The sequence below is a fragment of the Mirounga angustirostris genome, unplaced genomic scaffold (assembly GCF_029215605.1).
Source record: "Mirounga angustirostris isolate CCGP_5_RB_7025 unplaced genomic scaffold, mMirAng1.0.hap1 SCAF_2, whole genome shotgun sequence".
Classification (NCBI taxonomy): domain Eukaryota; kingdom Metazoa; phylum Chordata; class Mammalia; order Carnivora; family Phocidae; genus Mirounga; species Mirounga angustirostris.
The window spans coordinates 81,080,045-81,099,159 of NW_026991710.1; the positions used below are offsets into that span (position 1 = coordinate 81,080,045).

General features: G+C 41.5%; 1 pseudogene; it reads left to right on the top strand.

Annotated features, from left to right (window-relative positions):
• The first annotated feature begins 571 nt into the window (after positions 1-571).
• LOC135363614 (mitotic spindle assembly checkpoint protein MAD2A-like) overlaps positions 572-19,115 on the top strand; it is a 46,924-nt pseudogene continuing 28,380 nt past the window's right edge.

A 19,115-nucleotide genomic window follows, 5' to 3' on the forward strand; every position in this document is an offset into this window, starting at 1 on the left:
CTATGCTCTCTAACCTAATTGTACAGAGGTTCCCTTGTCTTCTGACTTCATACACAAACCATGATGATTACTTCAGTTTTACCTTTTCCTTTTCCCAGAAAATCTTGTTGCAGTCATAAAAAGGGAATGTTTGATGCAAAGACGCCTACTTTATAATTATTTGTGGTTATTAACAACATAGTAATTACGGAAATGCCTTTGTTGGAAGTTACCCACCAGGAGCCGCAAATCCGTGGCACACCCCCCCGGGCTGCCTGGGCTCGGAGGAAGGTCGATCCCTGCACCTTCCAGACCCAAGCCCTGGGGAGGAAAGCGAGGCCGGGCGGTCACTGTTCACTCAGACCTGAGAAAAGTCGCCAGGGTAGCCGCACCTCTTACTTTTGGTGGAAGGTTCCCCTAACTCCAGCTTTCAGGACTTGGGATGGGCGCACACATCGCGACTCTCCCTTTCGTACTGTGGGGCACTCTGCGAACACACCCCCAGTCACCTCTGCGCGCTCCCCCGGAACCCGCTCAGCCCACAGCGCACCCCAGCGGCCGAGCGGCCTCCTTCCAGCGGCGGCCACTTAGCGGCCGGAGAGCTCGCCAGTTGCCTCCGCCGCCGCCTTGGAATCTGGGGACCCGACAGACGGCGAGACCCAGCCTCCGCCCGACCCCGGCGAGGCCGCGCGGCTGCTGCGCCTGCCCCACCCGCCGCACCTGGGAGCGGTGATCACCAGGAGAGGTGGGGCGTGGCGAGCGGCTGGCCGGGCGCCGGAGCAGCTTCGCCAAAAGCCAGCCGGACGGCGCAAGGCGGAGGGGGAGGGTCTCGGGGCAGAGGCCGGCTCCTCCGAGGGAGAGACCCCAGCTGGGGTGGAAAACGGCACAAACCAGCTGCACAGACGCTGGGCGCGGATCATGGAGCGGGCCAGCCCCGGCTCCGGGGAGTCGAAGCTGCAGCGGGACCAGGATTCCGTGGAAGCGTGGCTGGATGATCACTGGGACTTTACCTGCTCTTACTTTGTTAGGAAAGCCACCAGGTAAGAAGAGGACCCCTGGAAGACCCACCCGGGGCGCTGAGAGTGACCTGGGGGCTCATCTCTCTCCCTTACTGAATTTTCCTCTTCCTTTACCATTAAACGACCTCGGTTCCCAGGCCCTTTGCTTTTGAAGTAGGTCTTTGGTCCTGTTAGGGTGTAGACACCTCGACTTTATGGCTAGTACAGTCGAAAAGCCCAAGCGTGGGATTCGATCCAACTTGCTCAAAAAGTTCAATGCAAAAATGTACATGCGGACCCCCCCCCCCCCAACACACACACACACGGCCGGTGAGAGCAAGATTATTCCCTGAGAGCAAGATTATTTACATACATCCGCGCTCACGGGCCTTCCCCCAGCCCTTCTTTAGCCTCCTAGTCCCCCTAAATCTCCTCAGCGAAACCAAAACAGTTTTGAGCCCCTTCCCTGCGGCTCCGGAAGCACCATTTCCAACTCGGTCCCAGCAGCTCCGCTCCTCCCCCGTCCCCCCTCGCCCTGGCCCTTGGCGGGCGGGGAAGTCGGGGTAGGGGCGAGACCACGAGGAGCCCAAAGGCAGCAACATGCCGGAGTCTTCCCAGAGTAAGCGCTGTCGCCTTTTGCCCCTTTCCAGTCCCTTGCTTGGCCCGGCGCTTCCTTTCACTCTCTCTTGCTCCCAAGGCGGCGCCGCTGAAAGGGCTCCGCAGAGGGGTTCGCGGCGCGCACACAAAGGGCGCTGGGGAGGCGCGGCGGGAGCCGACAGCGGGGCGCTGACGGGTCCCGCGCAGCCCCAGCCGACCCCAGAGGCCAGCTCTTCCCGGTCGAGAGCCAAGCGCCGGGCGGCCGCTGCCGAGGGCGGGGAGGAGGGTGCCTGTCCTTTGGGAGGTGGCTGCCCGGGGGGCAGTTGGGGCGCGCGTGGGAAAGGCTCCCGTAGAGTTGGGGAGGAATTGAGGTTGAAGCCGAGGAAGGAGGGGCCGGAGCAGAGAGTGGAGGCGGGCGGATGCCCTGAAGCCTGAGGAGTTGGTGAGAAGCCGCTGCGCGGGCAAAGGCTTCTACACGCGGACTCCGACTGACTCCAGGACGCGCCTCTTTGGAGAAGAGTCCCGGACCCGCCGCCGCCGCCGCCGCCGCCTCCAGGCAGCGGCCGTCGGGCAGCCGGCGCTGGCTGCCTTGGCCGCCAGGAAAGCGCACTCAGGGCGGTGATGGTGGAGCGGCCGGCCGAGGCTCGGCGCTGGGCTCCCCCCCGCCGGCGTTCGGCCTCCGCTCTGCCGGGCGCTCCCCGCCAGGGGGCGGCGCAGCGCGGAGCGAGCGGGCTGCGGCGGGCGGCGGCCCGGTGGCGGGGTCGGTAAGGGAGCAGGCTTGGAGTCACCGCCTCCCCTGGGCACGTCGTCGCCCCCCGGCGCCTCCCGGAGTCCAGAGTCTGCGGAGGCCGCGTGGTCTGCACTTCGACCTTCCTATGTTTGCTGTGTTGCCCTTTGGAGACAAAACAAGGTAGTCCCTTCAGCATCCCCCCACTTGCCACTTTACCTTGGGGGCGCGGGGCTGGGTGCTGGCTGGGGGCGCCCAGCGGGGGCGGGGGGGCAGAGGGATGCTTCATTGAAAATGGACTGTCTGATATTTTTGTCTTCCTTTATTCTCTTACGGTGTATTCCTTTGGGATTTTAGAAGGGGCTCTTTTTAAGGCAGTTTCTCCTAAACGAGTTTGTGTATGTATGTGTCGATTTCATTCCTTTCGGGGGTTTTGGACCGAGGCGATAGCTTAGGGCAAATCTTATCTCTTCTGTTTAATTACTCCGCCCTCCTTTTAAAGTCCTCTTTCCCCGCTTTGGCTGTCTTCCTTCAAAATCTGAATCTGGAGCAACCAGAGGATAAACCCTGAAAAGAAAAGAAAAAGTGGTTTCTTTTCAAAGGACAGTTTCCTGCGAGTTCGGGGTGAGGCACGAAGGCCATCTAGATCTGGAATTATTGATTGTTGTGGGCCCCCAGTTTTCAAAGGTCACCTGCTACTCCGAGGCCATCTGTCCCTAGTTTCCTTTCACCCTTGCACACTTCCACTTTTCTGCCCCCATTGAATGGGGAGCGGGCAGGAGAGCTGGGCTGATTTTTTTCAGTGTGTCAGGCTGTTCTTTGGAGATGTTCTGTAGGCAGATTATTAGTTGAAAGAAAAAAGTGATTTGTCTTACAAATCAACATCAGTGTCCTCTTCTTTTTTTTTTCCTTCTCTCCCTTTAAAGACAGAAACTTAGGATAGTTTGGTGATCTTTTTAAGTAGTCATACATAAGAACACTTCACTCAGAGCCTGCCAAATCTTTGAAAGTAACATTTTATTGGAAGTTAAATGGAAGGGGTTACATTTAATTTAATTTTCTTTTCACATTACTTTTTCTCCCAAGTAGCACAGGATTACAGTCCTCATTTCTCAAAGTTACACTTTTCTGTGTAAAATTCAGATCATCTGAAACTCTGTATAAAGACTTTTTTAGTTACGGTTTTTATATTATAGCTGATGTTGACAATAGGCTGACCACTTTCTATGACATGTATGTGTATATATATTCTTATATATTTCTAAGAGTTTATGTTGAGTAAAACGTGGAAAACGAAAGTGTAAAATATTTAAGAGTAGTACAGGCCCTCCTTAAGTATAAAGTGCTGAAAGTTGTCAGTTTAAAGAATACGATCTAAGAGCTTGTGTGTAGTCAGAGGTTCCTGTTTGGGCTTATATTTGGTGGCATTAACTAGAGATTTAAGATTGAGAGATTAGACAGTAGTTGATTATAAAAATAAATATAAAAATTCCAAACTTCTAAACCCAGTGTGATTCATATGGTTGTGGTAAAAACTTATTGCAGACATTTGAACTTTATAGCTAGGATTTTTTTTTTTAACTAGAAGCTGTTACTCTGCTTTTATCCTTTTTGTTACACTCTGTAAGTGTAAAATGAGTACTGTGTGTGATTCAGGACCCCATGAGACAGTTCTGTAGAAACATTTAACATGTTTTTAAATTTAAAATAAATTTGGATTCACTTAGATTGGCCATCTGTGCCGGTAAACAGGCATGTTGATGGAACTACTTCCATGCATGACATTCATGCATGCTTTTTTATCCTATTCCCAAACTGAATGATCTGTACTCAGTAGTAGTCACTGAACAGAATGAAGGTTTCTGGCATCCCTAAATTCTCATTTAAATACCCGTGAATTTTGGTTGACCTTGAAAGCAGTTCGGCTGCTATATTACATTGTTTCCTATAACTATCTTCAAATACAGAGCTAAGCACCTAGTTCAAAGCTACAAGCTTGGAGCATAGATGCTTTTTAGTAATCACAGCTGCTTTTTTAGTGCCCTGAAAGTACTCATGTGTATCAGATTCTTTCCTCCTAAAAGAAGCTGTAGGAGCCCTTATAATGATGTTTCTCATTGCCCTTCTATCGCTAGTGTTCTCAGGGTTTCAAATTCAGATCCATTTTAGAGTCTGCAATGCAAGGTCATGATTCCTAACAATGTGGTAGAATTAATGCAGTGGCAATTATTCATAGTTGCATATCTCAAAATAAATCTATTTGCTTAGCTAACAAAAACTTAAGTAGGCATATAGTACAATTCAGTAGCTTTTTTTCAGATCTGTGAAAATGGCTGATATTTTCATAAGATCATGTTTTCAACACCTCAAGGTTTACAATTTTTAGCATTTTGAATATGGTGTGCAACAAAATTTTCTTTTAAAGTAATTCCACCTAAATATTTAAATATTTAAAATATCTGAAACTGACCCTCCCCCCTCTCATGTGCTCTCTCTCATTCTCTCTCAAATAAATTAATTCTTTTTTTTTTTTTTTTTAAGATTTTTATCCATTTATTTGACAGAGAGAGACAATGAGAGAGGAAACACAAGCAGGGGGAGTGGGACAGGGAGAAGCAGGCCCCCGGCGGGGCAGGGAGCCCGATGCGGGGCTCGATCCCAAGACCCTGGGACCACGACCTGAGCTGAAGGCAGACGCCCAACGACTGAGCCACCCAGGCGCCCCAATAAATAAAATCTTTAAAAAAAAAACCCAAACCAGGTTTTGGCGTCTTCTTCCCTCAGGCCGGTCTAGTAGACCACAACTACACACGCCCAGCCGGGACCCTGCGGAGCTTGACCACCCAGAACTGGGCGACCACGCCTACCCCCTGCGCCTGCGGACAGGCCAGCTCCGAAAAGCGCCCAGAGGACCTGCAGGCCCCGCCCCACGGGGCGGGGCCTAGAGGCTCATCGCGCCTGCGCCGAGGCCCGAGGGCGTGCTGCGCCGTTACTTTTGAAACGAGTGGCGGGGAACTGCTGTGGGCGTCTCTGCTGTCGCTCTCTGCCGGGGGGAAGCGCACTCCTTCGTCTGTAGGACTGGCCATGGCGCTGCAGCTCTCCCGGGAGCAAGGCATCACCCTGCGCGGGAGCGCCGAAACCGTGGCCGAGTTCTTCTGTAAGTCCTCCTCGCGCAGGCCGGAGGGCGGGGTGAACTGAGGCCAGGCCGCCCGGTAGGCCCGTGGCTCAGCCACGGAGGCGGGGGAAGCGGTAGGGGGCGGAGGGGAGGCCGCGAGGCCGCGAGGCCGAGAATTAAGCTCTCTCTGCCCCAGCCTCCTGCCCGGCGGGAGAATCTAGGAAGAAGCGGATGCAGACGCCGCCTCCGGACTCCTTGCTAATGGTGGAGCTTGAGGCCTAGGTGCTGCTGAGGCCTGCGGCGCGATGTAGCCCCTCCACCTGCAGCGTTGCTTTCAACTACAGAGCCAGGCCCTTTCCGCCCGCCCCCAGCCTCCGCGACTTAAGAGGGCGTAGGGCCGGGGTGGGGGCCACGTATATTTTTAACAACCCCTCGGCCCCTCTTTGATTCTGGTATTGGCGGTGATGGACTAGATTTAGGAAAGGCCATTCCGGACCAGGACAGTTGTGCCTTCTGATAGAATCTGGCAGGACTTGTGAGGAGAAAAGGAGGAAAAAGAGGGAAAGGTTTGCTGAGAGCATTGCAGAGAACAGTTAATCAGTTGCTAACTGAGATGCAAAAGCCTATTTTGACACCCTCTAACCACATAATCTGAATTGGGACTTGGATTACAGTGAGTTGTAGTACTACTTTGACAGTAGATTAATGCCGTTTGGCGCTTTTCTCTTTTTTTGCCACAGAAATGCAGGTATCGTGTTCTCTCTTAATTAGAAGCAAGGTTTTAAGAATGTTTAATGCCACTTTTTAGGAATACTTTTATTACAGCCCATCAGGGGCTGTAACTTTAACCTACGAATTGGTGTGGGAGGGAGACACAATTCAATCTGTGGCAAGCAGCAATAGTTCAGCTCTCCCCACCGCGGCGTGCACTCACGCACACGCGCACGCACGCACGCATTCCCGCGCACGCACGCACGCATTCTCGCGCTCGCACGCACTCACAAGGCGGGGCCCCGGGAAAGGGGACTAGAGTTTATGTGTCCTACCATCAGCAGCTGGGAAGCTGTGTAGGCCCCTCTCTTCCTTCTCCAGGCCTTACAGGGGTCCTAGCCTGCTGCAAGGGGTAAGTTAAAGGGGTTTATGGAAGATCTTGCGGCACACTGGGCAACACTCCATCTGGTCAGTCATCAAAAGAGTTCTAAAGATCATTGAGTAAAAAATATATTCACTGGACATAGATTGGAAAAACAGCCAGTCTGCTTAGTCCCTGGGCCCAAGACATGGACAGTATTTGGAGGCAAGAGTACAACATAAGGAAATCATCAGAAGCACAGGCAAAGAATTATGTACCAGGATGTTCATAGAAGCATTATTTAAAGTTGCAGAACAACCAAAAAAAAAACCTGGACTCAAACCAAATAGCCCAAAATATGGGATAGTTAAATAAGATGGACTATTAAACAGACATTAAATATTATGTTTTCAAAATATATTTAATTAAATTGAAAAATACGGAATACTGTAAAGTTAAAAAACATGCACAGCCGTATATATAGTATGTTTTAAATCAGTGTCAAAAGTGCTACGTTCAAAATGAGCCGAGACTTGTGAAAAATACTTAGGACAATATAAAATACTCTTCCATCATATTTTAGGCAATGAGAAAAGAAAAGGCAGGAAAAGAACCGTACTGCTTGGGGAAGAGAGCAATTTGCTAACAAACATTAGAATTTCTTTTTCTCCAGCCAGGAAAATGATCTTCAAATTCTACAAATAGAATATGCAAAGAAAACGTAAATTTCAACACCAAATGGTGAAGAAAGCTAGTAGTCCATAGTTTAGATAAAGATAAAAATCCTGTGTTTGTGTACCATCACATCTATGACACTGGGCACATTGGCACATAATACCATCTCAGTTAAACTTGTGACAAACAACTAAGTATAAGAATGAATACAATGAATACACACTGAGAAGTATTCAAAATGGTGGTTATCAGTAGCTTAGAAGTGGGAGATATGCAAAGATAATTGATTAAAGGGTATAAACTTCCAGTTACAGGATTAGCAAGTTCAGGGGCACCTGAGTGGCTCAGTGGGTTAAGCATTTGCCTTTGGCTCAGGTCATGATCCCGGGGTCCCGGCATTGGGCTCCCTGCTCAGTGGGGAGCCTGCCAGGGAGCCTGCTTCTCCCTCTCTCCTCGCTCTTGCTCTCTCTCGCTATCTCTGTCTCTCTCAAATAAAAAAATAAAATTTTGAAAAAAACTAAGATTAACAAGTTCTGGGGCTCTAATGTATAACATGGTGATTACAGCTAATAATACTTTGTATTATATATGTTTATTTATATTTATATTATTATAGCTAATAATACACTTTAAAGTTGGTAAAAGAGTAACTCTTAAATGTTCTCACTACAAAAAAGAAATGGTAATTATGTGACAGGACAGAGGAGTTAGCCATAGGATTATGACTTAGTCATAATCATTTTGTAATACACAAGTTTATTAAATCAACACCCTGTATACCTTAAACTTACACAATGTTATATGTCAATTCCCTCTCAATAAAGTGGGGTAAAATTTTTTAAATATATATTTTTTAAAGTATCAAGGACTTCAAAAAAATTCAGTGATATATCGAGTTGCTCAAAAAATGTCCAGGTATGTCCTCAGTATTTGTAGATAAATTTCAAAACATCAACGAATCTCTTGAACGGTTTCAGAAGAGTGTGTAGAGATTTTCCAATAATTTATCCTGGAAATGAAAATTGATGTATTCGATACATTCAATCCTAAAGACCAAGGAGATGTTAGAGCAGATTGCCATACAGGTGATTGATCAGAAGGGATTGTCGTGCTTAATGTCAAAACAATTATATATCCTTTTATCCATATGTGACCCAACAGAACTCAGCCTCTGCTGGTAATTGTCTTTCATTATTTGGTTAAAAAAATTTTTTTTAACAAAAATAGGGAACCACTGGAGATTTTTGAACAGGGAAACACCTCTCATTGATAAAGATCAGTCAGTTCTGTACCTAATACACTGGAAATTGAAGAGACTGGAGGCCTAAAGATCAAGCATATGACAAACTAGAATATTCTAGGTAAAAGCAGTAATAGGGTAAGAAATACAAAGTAAAAGTCAAAAGGGTGTTAATAGTAGAGACATAAAGAGAAAAGCAGCAGTACAACTGACCTAGCTGGAAGATGGAAACAGAAAAAATCAGAGACTATGCCAAGATTTCAAAATTGGATGGCTAAGTGAATAGTTGTGCCATGACTAGAAAGAAGAAAGTCGTGTTTCCTAACTTAGAGTGAGGTGATGCTTAATTCGATTATTACTCATTATTCGTTGGAACTCTCAAATAGCGCATTGAGATTATGGACCCGGCCCTCTGGAGAAAAGTATATGCAGTCCTGCGCCTACACCGTGACCGAACCCGGGAGGTGGGGGTGTGGGGGTGGGGGGGCGCCGAGGTTGTGCACATAGCCTGCTGGGCCAGGTGGAGCACGCCATCTGCTGTAACTGATATTCGCAAAAATGAGTCCCCGTGTTCTACGAAAAAGAAGTTCATTGAGTTTTGAGTGTAGTCCACGTCCACTAACTGCTTCCTCTTATTCCATTCTTTACTGTGTGCTGAAGACCCATCAACGAATAAAGCAGTCTCTTGAGATTGCCACGAAGCACAAAATTTTAGAGATTTTTTTCAGTATTCTCTATATAAGAATAACAGTGTGTTGTAGAAATATTTCTATCAGAAATAGTAAAAAAAAAAAAATAGGCTTGTCATTTAAATGCATATTCTTCGGATATCTGGGAAGTGTACTGGCATGGAACAAACTTTTCTTGAGCAATGCTGGGAAAATGAGGTGTTGCTGTATTGGGTTAGTGATATTAAATCAGAGATTATATGTAGACAGTGAAGGGATTGAGAAGTAATTTTGGTTTCCTTTTCAGAACGGGGGGATCAGAGAGATTTTTTTTTTTAATAATAATCATCAAGTACGGTAATGGCAAACACTCTGAAAATATTAAGTGTTGCAAGCAATTTATTATGTCTATTACATTCTCAGAAAGACAATCAGTCAATATTGCAATCTTAAATATAAACTTGCAGAGTGCTAAATCCTCTTCCAAACTAAACTTCAAAACCCTCAACGATGATTGTCTATAATAAACAAGGCAGAGTAGTTTACTTATGGCCCAAAGTTAGACTTTGAAGTTCACTTTTAAAGAACGTATTTGATAGTAATTCTCCAAAAGAATGTTAATTATGAAAATGAAAGGATGGATTAAGTCCTGTAAAATTTTATTTTTCAAAGAAATGCTTCAATGCCTCCTTTGATATATGACTCATTTCACCACTTTAAAAGACATAGCAACAGTAAAAACTTCTTTAAAATTAGCAAATCAAAAATTCTAAAATCTCATGATCTGTGTTCACCTCAAAATCATAATACCATAATGATTGCAAGGATGACATTATTGTATGTACCACAAAGAAAGGAATAAAAACAAAGCTACACAAGTTATAACACGTGTTTTTTGTAGCTCAGAACTTTCACTACATACTTACTGAAAGAGCTTTATAATACCTACTGAGGTATAGGTTTTTATCTTATGCCCTGCTTGAATCTATATAAAAATGAAACTGTAAGAGGGGCACCTGGGTGGCTCAGTCAGTTAAGCATCCGGAGGACTCTTGGTTTGGGCTCAGGTCATGGTCTGGGGCTCATGGGATCCAGCCCCAGATTGAGCTCCAGGCTCAGGCAGGAGTCTGCTTGTCCCTCTCCCTACCCTTGCCCCTCCCCCTGCTCCCTGTTCACGTGCATGTGTGCTCGAGCTCTCTCAAATAAATAAATAAAATCTTAGAAAAACAATAAAGTATAAGCAAAACAAATCGGTTAGGGTATTCCTAAAGCTTACTCCCATCCCAAATCCAGTATTTCCAAACATGTTCAACTCAGAGTCATGGATGACCATGTTTCCCACACAATACTATCATCTATGCTATCAAGAGTGCTGGTCATACAGTATCGTCTCTGCAATTTTATTCCAAGTTGCTGATATTCATACTGTAAGTTTTTATGCACGTGGACTAGCAATGACAAGGACATCAGAACCACAAGACACAACCTGTTTCCAGAAATGTGAAAATGTAAAAAGAAATGTAAATGTTAGAATCTTTGAAATATGATGTATCTTAAGAGCTAAGATATAGTAAAGAAATTTGATTTACAGCTCTAATTTCTGACCCCCTCCCCTCATGGAAGTAGAGTTGACACACGGTTCCATTAGTTTCAGGTGTACGACCCAGTGATTCAGTGACTCTACACCTGGTGCTGTGCTCACCATTCAGCTCTAATTTCTTACAGGCTCTTGGACTTTCTTCGCTGTTCACCAGAAACTGTAAATCTGACATTTGCAAAGTGTTAACCTACTCTAAAGGGTGAATTTGGAACTTTAAAAAGGAAAGCAGTGGCCTTTCTACTGCTTCAGTGATGTCAGCACCAACAAAGGAAGCAGCCCCGGCATCCTCACCAGCTAAGGCAAAACCATCTATTTGGACTTATGTCTTCGGACCTGTTAAATTTATGTAGAACTGAACTCATCCTATCCCCACATTCCCAGGATTTTTAAAACAAACAAACAAGCAAAGTCCTTGCTTCTCGGAGGTTATAAGTAAATCTAAGGGAAATGGTGTTTTCTGTTGGGGTTGTTTGTTTGTTTGTTTTGAGAAAGCATTGTCATCTTATTTCAAGTTATAGACTGACTTCTAGAAATGAGATTCAAATTTTTTGAGGCTATAAACACCGAGCCAAGCAATACTCTTGAAGTAAACATCCTAGAAGTCAGACTAGTATGATATATATGATTAAGGCATTGCTGTGCTCACTTTTGCAAGTTTATACTTAAACCAGAGAAAATCAGCTACAAGATGAATCTAAACAAATAGTATGCCGGAATATATTATGTACACTGAAATTTTAGTTTTTTAGCGTTCATAGCGGTAATGACTCAGATCAGCTTTGATATTTTTTTTTCAAACTTACCAAATATCCCAGAAAGTAAAAACACAGAAATAGCAAAATATTTTTTAGAATTTAAATGTAAAATGTTTTTAAATGCTAAATTCTGATCTGTTTGCCACTGGGAAAATCACATACTTTGCAACTAGATTCTGAGAAAGGGGGATTAGGAAAAAAAGTAAAGAGCGAACGATATGTTTTACTAGACATTTACTTCATGTATGTTTATTACTTCTTTAAGAAACATAAGTTTTATCAATCTTTAGTTAAAAGCATGAAAGAAAAGCAATCTAAAATGGGTCAACTGAAAAAATATATATAGCAACGAAACGCTAAAAATGAAATTACATTAGCATGTACCTGTATTTCAAATAGGAAAGTAGATTTAGCTTGAGATGATATTCAAAATCTGTAAGTGCTGGGCACAGACACCAATCAATGAGAATGGCACTGCTCTCAATGGCCGGAACAACCATATATATTATCAACTGGATACCAAGCCAGCAAGTCAGCCTGTGATGTGCTCCACCAATTGCTCAACATCCCAATATATGGGAGAAATAAATGCAAGATGTCTACTACTTTTTGTTTGTTTTACTTACTAGAAGATTTTTGCATTTTCTTGGATCAGTTAATGTGGGGGAAAATGTTTAGAAAACAATGTGCACATTTTCCATTGATAGGCAAGAGATGATAGAGATATGGTGGCCAGTTACTCGAATTACTAGAGATGACAGGACCATCCAACAGAGGGAGGGAATAAAAGGAATTCAGAAAAATGACAACAGAGAAGAAAGATGGCTAATGAGAAATTTCTAGTAGCCAACATGGCGAGAGGACTTTTAGGAACTACTGTCCTGATTTAATTTGCTTTTAAAATTCTTTCTGTGTTTAATCCTCCTGTATTAACCATGAAACCTATGCTACTTACATAAATACCCTTGTTGTAGTATAGCTTGGGGAAACTAAAAACCCAAGGCTGAGTCCTATACTTGAAAGAAAGAAAGAAAGAAAGAGAGAGAGAGAGAGAGAGAGAGAGAAGGAAAGAAAGAAAAGAAAGAGAAAGAAAGAAAGAAAGAAAGAAAGAAAGAAAGAAAAAGGAAAGAAGCAGAGTAGGAAAAGGACAGAACCTAAGGAAAATTACAAATAGGAATTGAGAAATATACAAGAGTAGTAATTTAGAGCAGGCTGGAAATCATCCCACCCTAACCAAGAATTAATAGAAATACCGAGTAAGGCAATAGGCCTCTCACAATACTTAAAATGGGAGTTCATCTATTACATTTGGACATAGAAAAAAACTGTAGGTAATATCAAAAAGCTGGAGTACATGGGACATCTTTGCTTCACTATATAACACTTTACCATATAATAATGGTTGTCATTAGTTTCTTACTTCCCATGTGTCAAAGAACCTAAAAAGCTATTTTAGAATAAGTAGATTTATGGCTTATTTTGTATTTATATCTTTGACTCAATGTTTTCTACTATGTTTCATCATTTCACAATATGAAATATTTCCATCAAAAAAAAAAACCAAAAAAACCCCCCAAAAAACCCTCCTCTCTCATCCTAAAAATACACCCAAATCAATCAGTGTTATTCTCACTCAAATGCATAGATAGGCTGTCACGTACTTACGGACCGCTTGGATGGAAATACAAAAAAGGAACATTTTTAATGTCAGTTAAGAATAATCACTCGTATGGACCATAACTGACACTGAAACCAGTTTCTTCGTCAATGTTTGTGTAGGAGATGGCTTGGAAATGGACCAACTTTTTAAGGCCCACCTGTGTCAAATTGGTCTAGAGGTAAGGATCATGCGATGCAGATAACATGTTTATTTACTTCTTGGAATTCTATTCTACGTCTAAATACTTGACATAAAAAATCCTAGAATATTGCAATTTAGAATATTTGAGTGAAGTAAGCAAGTTAGACAAAACAAAAGGTTGAAGAACATTATGAATCCCCACATCAGATAAGATCCTTGATTTTTGTGAGGTGATATACTTGCCAGTAAAATAGCATTAGGTAGAACAAATAAAGAACAGAACAAATAAATGGAACAAAGTTGAAGAGTTGAAGAATCCTAAGTATAACTCCAATCACTGCTGTTTCAGAGGACGAGCAATAAACTTCTCAAGAGAGAAAATAAAGTAGATTTTGGTTTCTATGTGGGTATTAACAACTTGGCATCCACGAAAAAGTGATATATACTCATAGGGAGGCACTTGATTTTCAACTAATCCTAAAACAATTCAATTTAGCAAAACTCTACTGGTAAAGGCCATTTTACAATTGATTTTTTGTGTGTTGATTTTGTGTCTTACAAACTTGCAAAATTCACTTATTAGTTTGAATAAGTTTTTGCAGATTCAATTGGATTTTCTACAGAGACAATCTTGCCATCTGTCAATAAAGATAGTTGTACTTCTTCCTTTCCAATCTGTAGGCCTTTGGATTTTGAGGGAGTACAATATTGAATATAAGTGGTGAAAGCATACAACCTTCACTTGTTCCTGGTCTTAGAGAGGAAAATACTCAGTCTTTCATCATGGAGTATAATTTTAAATAAGGTTTTTTATAATTCTTTAGCAGGCTCAGGAAGTTCTCTTTTAATCCTAGCTTTCTGAAAGATTTTAACAAGGAATGGATGTTGGATTTTGTCAAATGCTTTTTCTGCATATATTTGAGCTTATCATTGGGTATTAAATTGATAGATTTTTCAAATATTAAACTAACCTTGCATTCCTGGGTTTATCTTGGTCATGACATATTATCACTTCTGTATACTGCTGTAATTGATTTTTTTATTATGTTAATCACCATACATTACATCATTAGTTTTTGATGTAGTGTTCCATGATTCATTGTTTGCTGTAATTGATTTTTAAAAATTTTCTTTGATAGTTTATGTCTTTCAAGAAATTTGTCTATACCAATTAAGTTACCTTAATTATTAACATGAAATTATACATAATATTCCCCTATTATCTTTCTTTTTTTAGATCAAAATGACATATAACATTGTATTAGTTCTAAGTATACAACATAATGAAAAAAAAAATTAAAAAAAATAAATAAATAAGTATACAACATAATGATTTGATATATGTATATATTGTAAAATGATCACCACAATAAGTTTAATTAACATTCATCACTGTACCTAGGTACAATTTTTCTCTTAGGATGAAAACTTTTAAGATTTACTCTCTTAGCAACTTTCAAATATACAGTATAATATTGTTAACTATAGTAACCGTCCTGTACATTACATCCCCAGGGCTTATTTATCTTATAACTGGAAGTTTAGATCTTTTGACCTCTTTCAACCATTTTTTCTATACCCCACCTGCACCCTCAACATCTGACAACCACCAATCTGTTCTATGTACTTATGGATTTCATTTTTTTATTTTTTTAATTCCCCATCTAAGTGAAATCATACAGTATATGTCTTTCTCTGTTGGACTTATTTCATTTAGCATAATGCCCTCATGGTCATCTATGTTGTTGCAGATGGCAAGATTTCATTCTTTTATATAGTTCAGTAATATTCCATTATATATATAGTGTGTGTGTGTAATATAATGAATGTAAAGTACATATATATACCACATCTTCTTTATTCACCCATCGATAGATACTTAGGAAATGTTCATGTCTTAGCTATTGTAAATAATGCTGCAATGAACATGGAGGTACATCAATCTTTTCAAGTTAGTGTTTCATTTCCTTTAGATATATACCCAGAAGTAGAATTGCTGGATCATAGAGTAGTTCTATTTTCAATATTTTGAAGAACTTCCACACTGTTTTCCAAAATGGCTGCACTAATTTATATTCCCACCAAGAGCGCATGAGGGTTCCCTTTCTCCACATCCTTGCTAGCACTTGTTATTTCATGTCCTTTTGATAACAGCCATTCTAACAAGTGTGAGGTCATTGTGGTTTTGGTTCACATCCCTCATTATTAATGATGTTGAACACCTTTGCATGTATCTGTTGGCCATTTGTATGTCTTCTTCCCTAATTATCTTTTTAAATATTTGTATAATCTGTGGTGATGGCACCTCTCTTTTTCCTGACACTTGCAATATGTGTCTCCTCTCTTTTTTTTCCTGACCAGTCTGACAAGACTGCCCCATAGCAGTTTGAAACCTCAATACCGCGATCAGACTGGCCTCTCCAGATCTAATGATCTATCACTGACAGCTGAATTTCCTCAACCTACAGCCTCCTTCATCACCAACCAAACCCAGGGCCCAGTGAGTGAGGAATAAGTCTGGGGTGTTCATGTAGCCAGATCCTGTTGGCCTAATCCATTAGACTGAGTGTCTGGCTCTATCTGCCTCTCTACATTCTGCCAAAATAACTGGCCTAGAATTCCAGCCCCCATGTTTACCCTATTTCATACCACCCCACACACAAACTGTAGAATTGGGATTCTGCCTTGAACCTCAAAAAATAACAAGAGGTCCCTAGTCTTTTGCCTCAATTATGATAAGCCCTTTTCTTTACCTGATTAGTATACTCTGAATTTGTCCACCAATGGCAGGGGATCTGGAGATTTGGAGACATGCACCCTGTTTTTCCTGACTTCCAAAATTGCTATTTATTATTCTTTATTGCTGTTCTCCAGCAGAAAGAATGATTCCTGTTACTATAATTTCCCATTTGTTACTTAGGCTTATGCCTTTCCATGGACCAAACTATATACATGGGAGTCAGCTTGCCAAGGCTGTTTCATCTACACTATTTCCTCCTTTTCCTTTCTGATGGAACATCACTCTCATCCCAGGATATCTCAAACTTAACGCCCATCCAAATTTAATATGACGATCATCCTGCCATTTAGGAATACTTTTTATTAACATCAATACCTACTGAATAAAGTCCAAACAACTTGCTCCAAATTGAAGTTTCTCAGCAATCTGGTCTCAAGTTTCCTTTTTCAGTTATCTATTACTATCCAACAAAGCTGGTCGTTGAGCTGTCCCTGAAATATTCTTGACTTCTCCCCACCTTTGGGGCTTCAGCTGACAATTTTTCCTTGAGCAAGCATAACCAACTACCTTCCTTCCTTGTATTAAAATTATATTCCTATTTCAAGGCCAAATTTAAATCCTACCTTCCCTCCCAAATGATTGGTTTAAGGGTATCCTCCCAGGCTGAGATAGAAGAACAGAATGATAAGTAATAGAAGCTACACTAGAAGAAAGTTTCCCAAGGAAGGGACCTCAAACATCATAGACTATAGGCCTTTTGAGAGCCAAGCCATAAAGAACATATCCTTATCCTTTGTCCAAGAGGCCTTGTGGACTTTTCTTCTTTATCAGACAAGAAATAGCTTCTAGTATGGCCAAAAAGCATTGTTTATATTACCCTAAACTCCCTTTTTAATGAGTGATGGCAAGATCAGAAGCAGCGCAAATGAAAATGGCATAAAGACACAGCCTGTCACTTTTAGAAGTGTTAATGAATGCCCTGTGGATTTTTTTTTTTTTTTAACTTCATGAGAACAGACAAGGAAATGTCTCCATAAAACTGTCGATTCTCAGGGAAACGTGTTCATGTTATGTAAATTAAAATTTGAAAGTCTACTTAACTGAAATCAGTAACTCAGTAACACCAAGAGTTGTGCATATGGAAAACACAATTCCTCAGTCCCAAGAACAGAGCTGTCCAATCTGCTGAGAGCTCTACATTATCTCCAGCTTGGCCATTTTAGGAATTGCTCCCATTCTATGTTACAGTGTAAGCGAGGAGTTCTAATTGACTCCAAAGAGATTTTCCCTGGTTGGTAACTGGTGGTGTGAGGGTGTATCTGTCCAGAAGCAGAAGACAAACCTGATTTCTCTCTTTGAGAAAATTTCATAAAGGCTAAAGTATTCTCGAGAAATGGAAGTAATTACACATGTATGCCCTGAAGACACTTTTCATCCGTGTGATTCCTAAATTTTTCCATTAGACAAATAGGATTTTTTTAAAAGTTTGAAATGAGCTTTTTGTGGGGATTTGGCTATAGATACTAAAATATAAATTAAGTAGCATTCCCATTCTTTATTTTATTTAAATGTTAAAAAGGCAGTTATATTTCCATTCTTTTTCTCATTCCTTACCAGCTTCAGGCAAAAAACTTTTTAACCATGCTACCCTCTGGTAGCACAGTTAAAAGAAATCATGAAATTATAAGTCACAGTATGTATAATATCTATAAATTTTTATCATGGCATTAGCTAAGAGAAAGCCTGAGGCTTTCCAACCTGGCAAAGGTATATTGCTCTATTAATAATTAATAGATAGGTTATGGCTATATAGTTGTTGTGGGTGCCCAGCTACAACACTGAAGAAAATTTAAGAAGGGTAGGATTATTTTACGTAAAGAAATGTAAGGTCAATAGTTTAAGCCAAAAAAGCCCCACAACTTTTTTTTTTTTTAAAGAAACCCAAAATAACCTTGCCCGAACTTGATGTACTCTAGTGCTATGATTCTCAAAGTGTGATCCACAGACCAGCAGAAAAGCATCCCTGGGAGTTTATTAGAAATGCCAAACCTCAAGCCTCACCCAGATCCCCAGAATCAGGGTTTGCATTTTAATAAGATCCCCTGGAAAGCTGTAAGCACATGAAAACTTGAGAAGTACTACTCTAGAGCCAAGCGTAACTGGGAGAAGAATGATGTGAGAAATGACTATGCAAAGACAAATAATGTCCTTCATATGTGCCATGAAGTTTGTACCGATGAGAAGGACTGGAGGGTTTTCTTAAGCAAAGGACTGATGTGATGTGTGTCTTATAAAGATAGTTCTAGTGGCCATGTGGAGATACATGTTTGTGAAGAGAGCATGGGACATGGAAAGTTCAGTGATGGGCTACAGTAACATGATAAGAATGATAACTCCTATTTATTGAGTGCCCAGTACATGCCGGACATCATGGTATTTATATTTTATATTTATATTTATATTTTATATGTGTTGTGTATAGTCTTCCCATAATCCCCAACGTGGGCCTCAAACTTACAACTCTGAGATCAAGAGTCACAAGTTCTACTGACTGAGCCAGCCAAGCGTCCCCCAAATGATCTTTTAAAAATAGAAATCCTCTGTTTAGCATCCAAATTAGAATAAAATGTAAATTTTGTAACCCAAGTCCACAGGCCCATAATAATTTGGCCCCTGCCTCTATCTGAGATCTCATTTTGTGACACACTCCCCCATCACTGTATTCATCACACTGTACATTGAATAACACCAAGCTTTTTTCCCCTTTCAGGACTTTGCACTTATGCTTTGCTTAGATCACTCTCATCCCAAGTGTTTAAACTTGTTACTTAAATATTTTAAAAATATAATCAACTATTGAAAGTAAAAATGATAACAAGGTCCAAGGGGCTTAATAACATGTATAAGTGAAAGGAAAAAAAAAAGGATGTATAAGTAAAATGCATGACAGCAATACCACAAAGACAGAGAGGGAAATAAAGGAAGAACACTTTAAAGTTCTTATTCTATATGTAAAGTATTAGAATATCACTTACAGGTAGGCTGTGAGAAGTTAAAGAGGTATAATATATACCCTAAAATAACCACTAAAATAATATAGCAGAGAGTTATAACTAATAAACTCACAAAGGAAGTAAAATGGAATCCC